Source organism: Nothoprocta perdicaria, unplaced genomic scaffold (genome assembly GCF_003342845.1).
Source record: "Nothoprocta perdicaria isolate Ctin4 unplaced genomic scaffold, notPer1 scaffold_78, whole genome shotgun sequence".
Lineage (NCBI taxonomy): Eukaryota > Metazoa > Chordata > Aves > Tinamiformes > Tinamidae > Nothoprocta > Nothoprocta perdicaria.
The window spans coordinates 3,073,058-3,087,677 of record NW_020456065.1 but is presented as its reverse complement, the minus strand read 5'-3'; the positions used below and the strand labels follow the sequence as shown (position 1 = coordinate 3,087,677).

Below are 14,620 nucleotides of genomic sequence, written 5' to 3'. Positions count from 1 at the left end.
CAACCCAAATTCGTTTTCAGCTACCATGATAGCTGTAAAGCACTCTAGAATAAAGGGAGCATATTAAAGGGGAACCTAATGATCGGCTCAAAAGCTGCCCACTAGGAGGAATGTATTCCCCGGTGCAGCAGGTACCTCCCCTTCCCCACTGGGGTGTCACCGCAGCCCAAACAACGTGCTTGGAGAAGCTGTCTTAGCCAAGCCCACTTACTAACGTGGTGTTCTTCAACCAAGCGAGTGCCTTTCCCGCAAGTCAGCGCAGCATTTGGCAGTCCTGATCAAGCAGCCAGAACGCACTCTTCAACACCACCAACACGGGAGGAATCACTAGCAGCAGGGCCAGAACCCATTCTCGGGACAGGTCGTGTCTCCGGCCTCACGGGACGAGAGGCCCCCACGGCCTCCTGGGGAATCCTCCTAAGAGCACGGCTTGCAGCTGAAGGTTAGGTAGTTAAAGCCCCCCTTGCCTGGGGATCAGGGACCTCTTTCTGTCAGTAACAAGCTGGGCAGAGCCAAGCASCTTTCCAGAGCTCCGTGCACGGGGTTAGCCAGACAGTATAATAAACCTAGGGGCAAAGTCAGGCCATAGCACTGGGGTTGAGCCACGTCCCTTTGAGGAAGCTCAGCCAACGGAAAGGAAGCCGCTTTGGCAGCCTACTCGGCAAAAACAAAAACAAAAACCCGTGGAAAACATCTGCATGTCGTGGCTGTCCTCCAGCTGGACATCCAGAAGTCCCGCCAACCCTACCCCTCTCCCTCTCCAGTTCCACCTTCTGGCTGCACAGATGATGCTTCCCACTGCACGGAATCCCCACGCAATCCTCGTTTAAGGAAAATGCCCGGGGGTTGTGCACATCTGCAAGCTCCCCGTATCCTTGCTCACACACAGACACTGCGGTGGGCACCCTCAGCTGTGCTCTCCACGCTCCTCCCGGGGAACCCCTGTCTGGCCAACCTCCTCCTCCTTCAAACCCTAAACAGCAGTAGTAACAAGAAAAAACTTATTTTCATGTTAGCAAACCCACTGAACAAACATATCACTGGGACATTTAAAGAGGAAACACTGAAAGCTTCAGAAATGCCAAGCACAAGGTATTTCGCCAGCACTCTCCTGGGCATTTCAGCTGCACTCCTCGGCACCTAAGCAGTAGGTAACTACTGCAGTGCAGTAATCAGATCTGTCCCCACCGAGCAGCACAAAGCAATTATTATACTCAGGAGSAAAAATTCGACATCCRTGCACCGTGAGTTACACATGTCAAAAAATGCCAAGCAGGTTCCCTGAGAAACTTTCGACAAAATCAACATAAATCAGGYTCCAAATCCCTACATGTAACTTTGGGAAAACAAAAATTCTCTTCCGTTTCAGAAATTATTTAAATATGCACACATCCTAATTTATGAAAAATGAAAGATTTCCAAGCTTGAATTGACTTACTTTACTTTTGAGCTATTTGATTTCTGCTTCTTATTTAACTTAGAGAAAACAAAAGCAAAGACTTGCTTACAACCACTTGCTTACAACCTTGACTTGCTTACACTTGCTTACAACCTCTCTTGTACTTTTTGTTTGTAGAAGTCTTRCATGCATTCTGCCAGCATTCTTCAGGGGGGAGGGTTAACCACAAAGTGATTTAGAATGAAAAAAAGAACCAAAAGAAAAAAAGAAATCCAATCCTTAAGAAAAGAAAACTGACCAAATGGTTCAGCATGGGAATTCTGAATTTCCTAGATTTGTATCATTCAGAAATAGTTTGCCATCATAGGAAAAACACTAAAGCCTCAAGGCTCATGTGAAGTGAGCACAATGGAATCAGTCAAACGCTGGGCAGAAAAAGAGGAGGAAAAACTGTCCCCTGACCCCCGCCCCAAATCCAAAACACCTACCACACAGCCCTACAAGTGGCAAGTATTTCATAAGTATATTTACACTTACACATAATTGCACAATGTAAAAAGTTATTGTAAGTTATTGTCAAATCCAATCAAAAGTTAACTTGCAAACTCTAACAAGTTAAGAAAGTCTATACAATCTTAAGCTAAAAAGGCTAAAATATATAATAAAGTCTGTCTGTTAAACACAATAACATAGATTATCAATTAAAATATAGTGGCTGCTCTTAGTACACTCAAGACACAACAATACTATCCTCTCGATCTCAGTTTTATCGTAGAGATAAGAAAGGCTTATTGTAAAATGAACAATGTAAAAAGCAGATCAAGACTTTATTAGCTTCTTAATTGTGTTTTGTTTTCATCAGTTTTTACCCAATACCCAACAAAAACTTTCAGGTTTAGGTCCTATTTAAATACGATCATATCTTCTCCATCTCCATCCACTTCCTCAATATTAAAAAGAATACATGGGTGTGAAGCATACTTTTAACTCCTAGCCCAAAGATAATGAACTATTTTCCAATGTAGAACATACAGTATATTAAAGCAACATCCTGAAGCCAGGCATATCAGTAGCATAAGTAAAAACAAACAAGTTATTCTTTGTTAAATTAAAATCATTAAAAAAGCAATACAGGCCAATCTCCAACTCTTTAATTTTAATTTCTGCTTTATATAAGTTGTTTTGTTTACCTGCTAATGGCTTGTTCCTCATCTGTTATTCCAGTCTCCCTGAATGCCCTGTTTGATTCCTCCAAACTCAAGGCAATTGCCCTCTGAAGATCATCTTTATCATCTCCAGTGAGATCAATCACATCTGAAAAGCAAAACTATCTTTCTCAAAATTAAAAGTGAAACAGAATGAAAGGTAAGTCTTACTGYAGAGGACACAGAACCCATGGGGATTGCTAAACTGTGGTCACGTCCATCCTTGYGGCCTGCTTTCTTCCAAAGTCTAGCTGTATAAACTGCTCCCTTTCACCTCAAGCCCAAGGAAKAATCTCAGCAGCTTGCTCTTGCTAAGGTGTGACTGAAAACAGCCCTTCTCCTATGTTTCATAAAGCTATGGGCCAAATTTATAAAACATAGTTTCTAAAAGTCCTTTTAAAGGTATGCATTTTAACGTATTACTTCAGCTACCATTATTGGTTGCTTCCAGGACACACATGATGAAAACAACTTTCTCATTAAAAAAAAGTATCTTCACTGAGCATAGTTATTCTTCCTCTAGATGGAGAAATGTGTGCTGAATTTGCCCAAAATACAGACAGAACCCCCAAATCCTATAAATATTGCTGTACATTAGTAGGTCAAATACTTCTATGTAGTTTTGTAGCATGTGGGAGAGCTCCTGATGTAATCTACTTCTATTCCATTTACGTATTTATTTTCTGAATATATTTAAATATACATTTAAATCCAATTTGTCTACTGGAAATATCCCATCTAAATAGCAGAATTAAGGAAAGAAAGTCAAAATAAGGATCCATGCTTTGGTAAGTGAGGAATGCTGGGTGGGCTCCTAGCATGKTAACAAGGATACAAACACTCCTACTTCTTACTTCTTCTCCAACACTCATCTAAYGAATCAGATGCTAAGATACTCCAGCGCCTCCCTCTTTCCTGGACACAGCAACAACGTTCCCTCTTCTGAGTAAATAGGAGCTTCATTACTGACTGTCTGTCTCTGTAATCACTCCTCAGTCAGGCTCAGCCATACTTTCCAAAGTGGCCAGGGCCACCAGGACAGCCGACTAGCTGCAAGAGGCTTTCAAAAGWGCCAAGGGCTTTGGCTATCATGATTTCTAGGGCCAAAAATCTCCTTTTGCAGGTCAGCCAGAGAGAAAGAAGGGGGAAAATGCATAACTGACCTTGGTGCACTGTGTTACACAGAAAGACACGCACAGCGTGCTGGTACCCTGCCATTTTCGTTCTGCCTCCTCCAAGGGCAAAGTTTACCCAAAGAACTATGAGAAGGGTGAATCTCCAGCCTGGGGCTTGAACATTAGAAGTTAAAAGACTGCAGAAGAAAGAGAAACAAATTTACAACTGGTGGCTGCTCACAAAAAAAAAAAAAAAAAAAAAAAAAAAAAAAGGAAAAATAAAAGAGATGAGTAGCATGCTTGCATTTCTCCTCCCACAGGCCAGCTCAATAACTCATCTCCAAAGCACTTCTCTTTTTAGCTTCTGACTTCTCTCCTGCACAGCCTGATTCACTGCAGAGCCAGCTCTCATTATTTCCCTGGACTTACTTGGCTGTGATATTTCTCATTGGACCAAAATAAAATACTGAACGTATGATACAACCACGATTTCCATAGCTACGTAGTAACAGCAAACAGGACCACTCRTACTCAGGGAAGAATGAAACTGAAGAGAAGTTACAAAAGAAACTTTTCTGTCAACAACAGCATCTTGGGACATGACTTTCTTCCCTCCCTTCCACATAACAATGATGTTCTGTTGAATTTCAGTTTAATTTAGTGAGCCTTTAGGCACAGCAGCCTTAAGCTGCACAAATGTAGTGATCTGGAAGTATGAAACAACGCTGTTACCAGCGAAGCAGCAGCACTGTGTATTTTATTCTTTTTTTTCCCCTTATAGTTAGCTCAGATCTTTCAGCGTGTCAGAATAATACTTCAGCTCAGATGCCTGAAATTCTCCTCCAAAAGAACCGAAGGAATTATGTGAAAGCCCAGCAGAAGTCACACCCACAGAAACTTTGATATTTGAGCTGTCGTGTTGAGAACAGCATAGGGTCAGGCTAAAATGCCACCACAACCCTGGTTGTAGGAAAATATGGCAACATGACAGCAGAGCAGGGGTAGAAAGGACAAGAGCAATAATGGCATTGTGTGGCTTCACATAGTAGGCTTTAGAAAATGATTCTAGTTTATGTCTTATTTTCTCCCCACTTGAACGTATTCACCCGTAAGTGCTGCATYTCCACTGCAGTCTTCCTATTTTTCTGAAGGCAGTAAGAGCAGTCACAACTGAAGATGGAGTCCAATTTAACTTCAATGTAACAGCCACATACACTGCTGATGGAACTATGGGATTACTCTGATCACTTACTTTCAGAGGGAAAGTCTCCTTCATGGAGTCTCTTTTCATCTCAGAGTGATGAAACTCTTATACAGTGATAACAAGAAAGCTAGTTTAAAAGATGAAGTCCCTTGTACAGAAAGTATTTTGCAAAAAAACCTCATGAACTAGCTGAAAATTTTGATTTGGCTGCTAAGAAAAGGGTCTCACTGCTATACAAACCAGCACACATGCAAACACATATAAAAAAAACCAAGCTCAATTCTAACTAGCACTTTCATTAAATTACACAATTTCTTTGCACTACACTAGCTTCTTAATCTTCACTAATCTGTACTTTCACCTTATGTTTTCAGAACTTTATAATCATTCATATTATCAGCATTTACATTATGTTACAATTAAAAACCAAAATCCTTGACTTCAGCTTTCTTTCAGAACAGAACAGATCGTCCACTACGCCAGGACTTCGGGGCAGATGTTACAGGATTCTCTTTATAAATGTTATTTTCACATATGAATTGTCCCTGATTGGCATTAAAAAAAGAAAGAAAAAAGAAGAGAAAAAATTGAAAAGACCTTCTCCCACATGTGATTAAGTGTAATTAATTCATGCCAAGGAAGGTTCACCTACCGTTACTCCTGTCCCATTTAAAAAATTCTAAGTATCAGATGATCATTGATAACTAACTGAGCTTTTACTTTGTAACCCACGTGAAATAAAATGTTTTGGATACTTAAGCTAGCACGATAACAGGACTTTAGATCTTGTTGGCTGTGCTTGTAGGAGATGCAAAGTCTTTTTCAGCATCACAGTACAGGGATGCTGATACRGCAACTCCTTCAGCTGCAAGAGCTTACCTGTGTCTCAAACCCTCAGCAGAACGAGATCCCAAAAGAACTCATAACACAAGTGTCACAGTCTCATTCCTAGCGTCTGATTAAGAATTATACAAAGGTACTTCTATTATCTGAAATTCCTGCAGTGATTTCTTTAATCTCATGTTTTGTAAAAATCTCTTACRAAAAAATGATTTTTAACTGAAAAGCAAGATGTTCTGTTTTCAACTAGTTGCTTTGCAAACATAATGATTTTTCCCTTCTCTCAAGATTGATGATAAATTAAAGAATCACAGAATCACAGGATGGCTGAGGTTGGAAGGGACCTCTAGAGATCAGCTAGTCCAATCTCCCTGCTCCAGCAGGGACACCCAGAGCACAGGGYGGCATCCAGGCGAGTTCGGAAGACCTCCAGAGAAGGAGACTCAATAACCTCCATGGGCAGCCTGTGCCAGGGCTCTGTCACCCTCACAGTGAAGTTCCTCCTCATACAGAGATGGAACTTCCTGTGCTTCAACCTTTTTCCTATCACTGGCCGCCAATGAGAAGAGCTYGGCCCCTTCCTCCCTACATTCCCCCTTCAGGTACTTATACATATTGATTAGATCCCCTCTCAGCCTTCTCTTCTCCAGGATAAACAGACRCAACTCACTCAGTCTCTCCTCATATGAAAGACRATCCAGTCCCTTAATCATAGACCCTCTCTAGGAGCTCCACGTCCCTCTTGTCCTGGGGAGCCCAGAACTGMMCMCAGTACTCCAGKTGCGGCCTCACYAGASCTGAGCAGAGGGGCAGAATCACCTCCCTTGACCTGCTGGCARCACTCCTCCTGATGCAGGCCAGGATYCCATTGGCCTTCTTGGCCACGAGGGCACACTGCTSACTCATGGTTAACTTAGTGTCAACCAGGACTCCCAGGTCCCTCTSCGTGGAGSTGCTTTCCAGGAGGTCGACCCCTAATCTGTACTGGTGCCCGGGGTTATTCCTGCCCAGGTGCAGGACCCTACACTTGTCCTTGTTGAATCTCATGAGGTTCCTCTCTGCCCAACTCACCAGCCTGTCCAGGTCCCCCTGAATGGCAGCACAGCCCTCCGGAGTGTCAGCCACTCACCCAGCTTGGTGTCATCTGCAAACTTGCTCAGGGTGCACTTCGTGCCCTCGTCCAGGTCATTGATAAACAAGTTGAACAGCACCGGGCCCAGTACTGACCYCTGCGGTACACCACTGGCCACAGGCCTCCAACTAGACTCGTCCCCATTTATCACCACCCTCTGAGCTCTGCTATCCACTCTGCTCTAAATCCACATCACTGTCCTCCGGTCCAGACCATAGTTTCAGACCTTTCCTATCAGGATATTATGGGAGACAGTCTCAAAAGCCTTTCCAGAACACTCCCACTGTTTATCCTCAGTCCTACTTTTGTGTTTACCCTCAGTGGTACTTCGGTGTTTACCTTCAGTCCTATTTCCATGTTTACCCTTGGTCCACCTCCGATTGTTTACCCTAGGGAGTACCTACATGTTTACCCTCAGTCCTACTCCAGATGTTTAGACTCAGTGGTTCTTCTGTGTTTAACCTCGGTCCTACTCCCAATATTTACCCTCAGTCCTACTACCAATATTTACCTTCTGTGGTACTTCTGTGTATACCCATAGACCTACTCCTGATATTTACCCTCTGTAGTAGTTCCCTGTTTACCCTCGCTCTTACTCCAGATGTTTACCCTCAGTGGTACTCCTGTGTTTACCCTCCGTCCTACTCCCGATGTTTACCCTCGATCCTATGCTCAATTTTCTACCCWCAGTGGTACTTCCGTGTATACCCTTGGTCCTACTCCCAATATCTAGCCTCAGTGCTACTTCCGTGTTGACCCTCAATGCTACTCACAATGTATACCCTCAGTCCTATTCCCCATGTTTACCCTTGGTGGTACTCCCAATATTTAYCCTCTATCCTACTCCCAATATTAACCCTCAGTGGTACTTCCGTGTATGCTCACACTCCTATTCCCGATGTTTACTCTCTGTAGTACTTCTATATTTACCCTTGTTTCTACTCCAGATGTTTACCCTCAGTGCTACTTCCATGTTTACCCTCAATCCTATTCCCAATTTTTACCCTCAGTGGTACTTCCATGTTTACCCTCAGCCATACTCCATATTTTCACCTTGAGTGAGACTTCATGATTTACCCTCAGTCCTACTCCTGATGTTTACTCTCAGTCCTCCTTCCACAGTTTACAGTCAATGGTACTTTCATGTTTACATTTGGTCCTATTCCCAATATTTACCCTCAGTGGTTCTTCCACGTTTACCCTCCGTCTTACTTCCAATGTGTACCCTCAGTGGTACTCCCGATGTTTACCCTCTATCCTACTCCCAATATTTGCCCTCAGTGGTACTTCTGTGTATACCCCAAGTCCTACTTCAGATATTTACCCCCAGTGGTACTTCCCTGTTTACCCTTGGTTCTACTCCCAATGTTTACCCTCAGTATTACTTCCATGTTTACCCTCGGTCGCACTTCCAATGTTTGCCCTCCGTGGTACTTCCACTGTTTACCCTCAGTCCTACTCCCAGTGTTTACCCTCAGTCCTACTTCCATATTTACCCTCAGTCCCATTCCCACTGTTTACCCTCAGTGGTACCTCTGTGTTTACACTCAGCCCTACTCCTGACGTTTAACCTCAGTGATACTTCCGTGTATACCCTCAGTCCTACTCCCARTGCTTACCCTCAGTGGTAATTCCATGCTTACTCCCAGTCCTACTCTCGTGTTTGCTCGCAGTCCTACTCCTGATGTTTAGCCTTAGAGGTACTTCTGTGTTTACCCTCAGTTCTATTTCCATGTTTAACCTAAGTCCTACTCCCAATGTAAACCCTCCGTCCTTCTGATATTTACCCTCAGTGGTACTTCTGTGTTTACCCTCAGTYCTATTCCCAATTTTTACCCTGAGTGAGACTTCATGATTTCAGTTCTACTCTCGATGTTTACCCTCAGTGGTACTTCCGTGTTTACGCTCAGTCCTACTCCAGATGTTTAGACTCAGTGGTACTTCTGTGTTTACMCCCGCTCCTACTCCYAATATTTACCCTCAGTCCTACTACCAATATTCACCCTCCATGGTACTTCTTTGTATACCCACAGTCCTACTCCCGATGTTTACCCTCTGTAGTACTTCCCTGCTTACTCTCRTTCCTACTCCAGATGTTTACCCTCAGTGGTACTTCTCTGGTTATCTTCGGTCCTACTCCCTATGTTTACCCTCAGTCCTTCTCCCAATATTTACTCTCGGTCCTACTCCCACTATTTATAGTCATTGGTATTTACGTGTTTGCCCTCAGTCCTACTCCCAGTATTYACCCTCAGTGGTATTTCCATGTATACCTTCAGTCCTACTCCCAATGCTTACCTTCAGTGGTACTTCTGTGTATACCCTCGTTTCTACTTCCACTGTTTACCCTCAGTGGTACTTCCGTGTTGACCCTCAGTCCTACTCCCACTCTATACCCTCAGTGGTACCTCTGTCTTTACCCTCCATCGTACTCCCGATTTTTGCCATCAGTGGTACTTTCATGTCTACCCTCAGTCCTACTCCTGATGTTTACCCTCAGCGGTACTTCCATTTTTGCCCTCAATCCTACTCTCGATATTTATCCTCAATGGTACTTCCATATTTACCCTCAGTCCTACTTCCATGTTTATCTTTGGTTGTATTCCCAATGTTTCCTCTCAATCCTACTCCCAATATTTACCCTCAGTGGTACTTCCGTGTTTATCCTCCATCTTACTTCCCCCTTTACCCTCGCTCCTACTCCCAATGTTTATCCTCAGCAGTACTTCCGATGTTTACACTCAGTCCAAGTCCTGGTCTTTACCCCCAGTCCTAGTCTCCTGTTTACTCTCGGTCCTACTGCCAATTTTTACCCTCACTACTACTCCCACTGTTACCCTTGTATCCAAGGGTTCTTCCATGTTTACCCTCAGTCCTATTTCTGTGTGTATCCTCAGCGGTACTTCCATGTTTTTTCTCGGTCCTACTCCCGACATTTATCCTCTGTCCTACTCGCTTGTTTACCCTCAGTCCTAATTCAACCCTAAACTAGATTTTTAAATACRTCTGGGATTCTGTAGGGCCTATGCCAGTATTTATTTTACACCAGACAGTAATGGAATTCATCCACAAAAAGCATCTACTGAAATATCCCATTTGACCCACTGATTTCTCTATTCAAGTTCTGAACATCAGGGTTGCAGGAGGGAGGATTTGCACTCGAATGATTGATAAATAATGAGACATACCTATAAGGTTGGAATAGATTTTTCTTTTGCTCATTTTCTTTTATAAAGATAGATTCATCATTTCTTGTCCACCAAGCTTCCTGGGACTGACTGAAGGATGCCACTCACAAAAGTATTAAGCACAATGCCACATTTCCAAATTTATTTTTTATATTTTCATGTTTTAACTTACACATATTGATTTTGTTATTCCTCTCTCATTTAGGCTGAAGAACTCTGTAGTTCCCAACGGCTTTTCCTCATAAAGGCACCTCTTAGCACAAACCAAACAGTTAAGATGTTTGCATTTTTTATCTTAAGCTATAACTACAGAACAAATAAAAAAAAATCAATTTCTGACAACAATTTTTATGAATTGACAAAGAAATTGATCAAAACAGTCTGGCTAACCACATTCATGATGTTTATTCAACTAAAATTATTTTGAATTTAATTTCAGGCTAAATTAATTCATTTTAGGCAGATTAATTAATCAAGCAGAATTAATAAGCTGTTATTGCTACTAACAGCAGTATTTTTGTCTTACTACACATTAAACTACAATGTATGCCTCTGGTACATAAGATTCAGAGAGCTTAGTATTCCTTGTAACTATAGAAAAGCAAGCTATACATTGAAACTTGTGATACATCTACAGGTATATATAACACACATATTTACATTGTGTGTGTGTATRCATGTGTGCATATACCTTCTTTTCTTAAAAACCTTATTCAGTGTGCTTATTCAGGACGTTTATATCATTTGAATAAGTAACTCTTTGCTGGCAATTGCCTTTGTCATTAGAATAATTACAGCGTAATCGACTCGCTACTTGAACAAGGAGGAGCAGAAGGTAGGGACTTCAAACATAAACAGGCTGGAAAACTCGGCCTGAGGAGTTAGATGTGAAGCAGCAGCTGAGCACAGGGATGGGCAATAAACAACCACAGTGATGCAACTGCTGGCACAGGCGAAGGAAAATGCAGGGGCAAGCCTGATGGGCTCGGCGGATACCTGCCAAGTCTGCAATGCCAACAGCAAGACTGTAATTTCAACACACCAACATTATGGGAAGGGGGAGGAAGGAAGGGGGAAAATAATTGTTAAGATTACATCACTTTTATTCATTACTAGCAGAGCTAAGCAAGATTCTATATCTCATGGTCTACTCTGTGATGTTAAACCTCACAGTGGGATTGAGTTCCTAGTCTCGATTTAAAAGAATGCTACTCATGCCTGGTTGGGTAAAAGCTGAAAGAAGCGAGGACACAGCACAACCCCCCAGTGGCTTAGTGAAACCAAACTGCTCTGATAAAACCTTTCTATCAACAAAAGAGCCAGCAAATGTTCACCTTGACTATGTTCAAGGAGGCTCCTCATCTCAGCTGCACTTCATTCTTATACTGTCCTAGGATGGTAACACCTCGAACTGACTGTTCTCACGCTGAGAGCACTGGGACGGTGAGAGGCAGTCGTGGAACAGAGGAGGAAGGGAACCAGCGAGAGCAAAGGAGGGCACCCAGGCACGGGAATCCCGTTATTCTGCAGCAGGGACCCTGCCACAGCAGCTGGAGAGAGTCCCACCTACCAGGATGGGAGAGGACATAAACCATCCCTGAAACAGAAGGGAGGATTGCGAAGACTCATGGGGTATATGAGTTGGCTACGGTGACAGAAGACACTATAGAATGAGGCCTGASGAGGACTTGTGCCAGAAAGGATCTGGGAGCTACAACTGATGTTATGTTCAACCTGCCATTCTCATCATTATATCATTAAAGTAAATAAAAAGTGTAATTCTGTTGATATACAGTATATTACACAGACGTCTTCCTAACACTGTTAAGACTCAGCTGGAGTCTTTGTTCTCATTTTGATTGCTGCAGTTCAAGGGAGAGGCAGAACCATCCATGAGGATCCAGACTCGGGTCCCAAAGGACTATCCCGCAGGCCAAATTGGGTTAGAAACGGACAGGGGGTAGGGGAAAGTGTAACAGAGTAAACAAAGTGGGAACAGGTATAGAAAATAAGAGCAAAGTCACGGAAAAAATGGGGCTGCTTAGCCTGAAGCTGAGAAAAGGGGGGACGTCATGGCAGACAGTTGTCTCCCGCTAAGACGCAAGGTATGAAGGGACATCCCAGCGACACCCAAGCAAAACAGRCTGCAGAGCTCAACCAGCAGCCATAGGGATTCAGGCGAGACATKAGGAGCAGCTTTCTGCTGTTTTTTGTCCCTACAACTGGGTTCTGCAAGTTTCTCAAGTAAAGAAAGGGAAACTCATACATGTTTAGCAATGCAATAGTTCTGTTCTGCAACCACAGATGAAACCTTTTCTTTTTTCATTTGTATTCAATGTAGTTTCTGGGAAACAATGTTCAAGGGCAAATACTGAAGATCACCRCTAAACTTCCTTCTCCTGTTTTCCTCTGAATGCTGTGCCCAAGACTTACACAATTAGCAACATTAAGGTAATAGTGGTTGAAAAGGTGCATCCCTTTATACTGACACCCTGATATTTTTGATACTTTTCTCACTAACAGGTTGTCATATGAAAAGAGAGGGGACCACCACTTTGCAAAGAGATCAAACAACCTATGCACTGTTCTCAACATGAAAAAGCTGCCCTGGGAGGTGCTTGCACGTGCTGCTTTGAACGGGCAAAGAGGCAGCTGTCATGAGTAACACGGACTGTGCAAGTCAAACCTGAATTTTAAGAGAGGATTATATCTTTATGCAAAGTCTTTTTGCAACTACTGAAATACTGCATTTGTTACTACTTTCTAGAAAGCAGGTAAAGACCCTGCTTCTGTTCAGCAGCTTGGACTTCCTTGTACCGTGAATGCAACGTTAGTGCTCAAGCAGCTAAATGGCCACTGCCTGTTTTTGAAGATACCGTGCACAAGGCAGCCTAACAGCTCAGTTTAAAGGTAAGACATGCTGCTAGATATGCATTTATTTTATCCTTTAGCCCATGAACCATCTTTAAAAAAAAAAAGATCAACTCCACAGAATATATCAAATAAATCTTTATGCAGAGCATATATTCAAAAACAGCTCTAAGTGGTGTGATTTTTTTCTGGCGCATATATATATATATTTTTATATATATATATATATAAATAAAAGTCCTGATATTAAAAAAAAAGAAAAAAAAAACAGTTCTTATATTTACCTGCTAAACTTACTCCCATTTTGGATCACTTAAAACTTGGTAGGACTGCATATCTGCACTACTCACAACWTGATAAATTGCAAATTCCTGTGTATGATTAAACAGTAAGGAAAGGTAACTGTAAGGTAAAATCATCTTAATATATTAACTATATTTATGTGAATTAGTAAAAAGAATTCAAATAAACTTGGGAGGTGAGATACTGTCAGCAGTTCAAAATGGTAACAGCATTTCTTTTGTAGAGGAAACAATGATGGTTAAATTATCATTGCTGAATATTTTATTTCCATCTATGCCCACTCTTCCATTTTCTTGTCCTAAATCATACCCTACTTTTCACTTCATTCTTTTACATGACAGTGCTTACAACTGTATGGCCATGCCGCCTGCCCACTCCAAATGCACCACCTATGGGAACTTGTGAACAAARTATTTATTATCTAGCAGACCAGAGCACGAACTGTAAAAGGTTCTTGCAGAAAGACTGAAGCATCTCTGCTTTTCAGATTAGGGGTCCCTATGACCAGAGCTTGGTAAAGTAGGGAGAAGGGGGCAGCCTTTTGTCCTTCTTAGTTCTTTTCCCATATCTCCTCCAAAATGAAGAAGCCGAGTGAGCCAAGGTGCCTTTGATTCAGACTATGTCCATAACCTAGGCTGGCCAAGGGCTCCTCTTTGCTGCTAATGAGGACCTAACACCCTGACTAGGGAGCTCGTGTAGGGGGTGCCTGTCTGCTGCTTCCACATCAGCTCCCACTTCTTAACTGCTGACTTGCAATGAACTACAGAGCTGTCAAGGGATTGGGTCTGTCTTCAACACCCTCAAAACATAAAAACAAAAAGCCTGAAATTCAATTTGGAATCTGCCACTCTACATTAGCTCTGCASGCTAAACTCAATTCTCTCTTGTATCTCTTGCAACCTCTTATCTTCAACAAGGTTGCACAGCCTATTAAGTGACGGCAAAAAGTAAACACTTCTATTAATGGGATTGATAAGAAATCTAATTAAATATAGACTGCATCAGAACCCACCTAATTATTCCACTGTCATACTAGATCTTCAATACTGGGGACTAAGACAAGTTAGTAACTAATTAGTAAGTTAATAAGTAACTAAGATTGTTGTAAATAGTTCCCACTTACTCAACAACAGCGTTTTTTGACATTTTAAATTAGCTATATCTGGGGTTTCTTTTTGTCTTTATAAAGACAAAAACAAACTAAACCTACACTAGGGAAATACAAGACTTCCCATGGTGAACTAAGCACACTTCATACAGGGTGTGAATAATATTAAGGCTTGAAAAGCAGCTTCTGATCAAGGAATGCTGAAAGTCATCCCTTAAAAAAAGCCCAAGCTTTAAAGAAGCAGGGTGCTAGAGA

General features: G+C 42.2%; 1 protein-coding gene across 3 annotated transcripts in view; it reads right to left on the bottom strand.

Moving 5' to 3' along the window:
* The window catches only part of USP25 (ubiquitin specific peptidase 25), a 71,812-nt gene that overhangs the window by 54,964 nt on the left and 2,228 nt on the right, over positions 1–14,620 (bottom strand). For 2 of the 3 annotated variants that reach the window (XM_026051640.1, XM_026051642.1), the window contains exon 3: positions 2,590–2,713. The exons of the other annotated variant lie outside the window; for it this stretch is intronic. The gene's annotated coding sequence lies outside the window, so the exon portion shown is untranslated. The remainder of the gene's footprint in view (positions 1–2,589; positions 2,714–14,620) is intronic. 3 annotated transcript variants of the gene reach the window in all.